The sequence below is a fragment of the Heterocephalus glaber genome, unplaced genomic scaffold (genome assembly GCF_053883595.1).
Source record: "Heterocephalus glaber isolate CG9 unplaced genomic scaffold, H.glaber_assembly_v1.0 deba00001442, whole genome shotgun sequence".
Classification (NCBI taxonomy): domain Eukaryota; kingdom Metazoa; phylum Chordata; class Mammalia; order Rodentia; family Bathyergidae; genus Heterocephalus; species Heterocephalus glaber.
Genome location: NW_028258296.1, coordinates 5,513,362 through 5,515,484, shown reverse-complemented (window position 1 = coordinate 5,515,484; position 2,123 = coordinate 5,513,362). Strand labels below are relative to the sequence as shown.

Below are 2,123 nucleotides of genomic sequence, written 5' to 3'. Positions count from 1 at the left end.
TGTTCTGGCAGGCTCTGGGCTTCAGTCTCATTTCTCTGCTTGCTGATGGCCTGATCTCAGCACCATACCCAGATAGATGTCTTACGCTTCGCGTTTAGATTGTGCGCCTTCTTCCATCCTTACACTTTTAGCTCTTCTGTTTCCTGGCCTTTCAACTGCATTTGCTCTTTAATCTGACAATCTGTGCTGACCGGAGTGCTTAGTAATTCACATTTCCTGTACTATTTGATGTGGTGGTGCTTAAGACCGTTGTCTCATCTGTATAATCTATTTTTGATGTTGTGTATGTCTCCTTTATTCTCTGCATATATTTGGGTGAATCAGTATGGATTAAAATTTCATTTTATTGGAAATGGGCCTTTCGGCCTGCCCCGCCCCGCCCCGCGCCTTCCACGGAGACTCTGAGGAACCTCGAGCACAGCCATGTTCCTCAGCCCCGCTGCCACCCCTCGTTGTCCCGCCATGGCTGTGTGCCTCATCTGTGGGTCCCTAAGCCTCCTGGGCGCCTGCCGCACCTGGTGCCAGCCCACTGTGAAGTGTTCTCATTCTGGAGGGGAAGAATGTCTAGAAAGTTCTTCTGCTAAAAGATTTACAGATATAGGAATTAGAAGAATCTTTTCTTCAGAGCATGACATTTTCCGGGAAAGTGTAAGAAAGTTTTTTCAAGAAGAAGTGGTTCCTAATCGTGCAGAATGGGAGAAAGCTGGAGAAGTGAGTAGGGAGCTTTAGGAAAAAGCTGGAGAACAGGGACTGCTTGGTGTCAACATTGCAGAACGTCATGGTGGGACTGGTGGTGACCTGTACTCAGCAGCTGCTGTTTGGGAGAAGCAATCCTACGTAAATTGTTCAGGTCCAGGTTTTAGTCTTCATTCAGATATTGTCATGCCCTATATTGCAAACTGTGGCTCAGAAGAACAGATTAAGCACTTCATCCCCCAGATGACTGCAGGCAAATGTATTGGTGCCATAGCAATGACAGAGCCTGGGGCTGGGAGTGACTTACAAGGAGTAAGAACAAATGCCAAAAAAGATGGAAGTGATTGGATTCTCAATGGAAGCAAGGTGTTCATCACTAATGGCTGGTTAAGTGATGTTGTGATTGTAGTCGCGGTTACAAATCATGAAGCTCGATCACCTGCCCGTGGCATTAGCCTTTTTCTGGTGGAAAATGGAATGAAAGGATTTATCAAGGGATGGAAGCTACATAAAATGGGGTTAAAAGCCCAGGATACTGCAGAACTATTCTTTGAAGATGTCCGATTGCCAGCTAGTGCCCTACTTGGAGAAGAGAATAAAGGCTTCTATTACCTCTGCAAGAGCTTCCACTGGAAAGGTTGTTAATTGCTGATTTGGCAATTTCTGCCTGTGAATTCATGTTTGAAGAAACCAGGAACTATGTTAAGCAAAGAAATGCTTTTGGGAAAACAGTTGCACACATACAGACTGTGGAGCATAAACTAGCAGAATTAAAAACACACATATGTGTAACCAGAGCTTTTGTGGACAGCTGTTTGCAGCTGCATGAAACGAAACATCTGGACTCTGCCTCTGCTTCCATGGTGAAACATTGGGCATCTGAGCTACAAAATGTTGTAGCCTATGATTGTGTACAGCTCCACAGAGGATGGGCATACATGTGGGAATACCCGATTGCAAAAGCTTATGTGGAGGCCTGAGTTCAGCCAATCTGTGGTGGTACCAATGAAATAATGAAGGAACTGATTGCAAGATCTGTCGTCCGTGACCCGTAGGCATCTGCCCACATCCTGGAATCTATTATAGCTGATCAGGTTTTAAATCTACTGAAGACAAAAATCTAAACTGGAAAAGGAGGAACATGGCACATGCTTTTTATGTGCTCTGTCTATAGAGAAAGAAATCAAATACAGATTAACACAGAGGAAGAGAAATTTTTGAATCCAAAATATCAAATTTTCTCATAAAAAGTCTAATTTTTAATTTTTTTATGTAGAAGTCAAAGATTTTTTTAACCCTAGAAGCCTTAATATTTCATTTATCTCTAAAATTCTAAAAAGTATTAATTATATAAATCCTTAGGATTGAAGCAGAACTAATTTTATATTGTCATACTGTAAAAACATTAATAACATTGACCATGCACT

The 2,123-nt window shown here is 42.4% G+C and overlaps 1 pseudogene; it reads left to right on the top strand.

Annotated features, from left to right (window-relative positions):
* Positions 1-447: 447 nt before the first annotated feature.
* On the top strand, positions 448-1,766 carry LOC101717259 (long-chain specific acyl-CoA dehydrogenase, mitochondrial pseudogene; annotated as a pseudogene).
* The last annotated feature ends 357 nt before the right edge of the window (positions 1,767-2,123 follow it).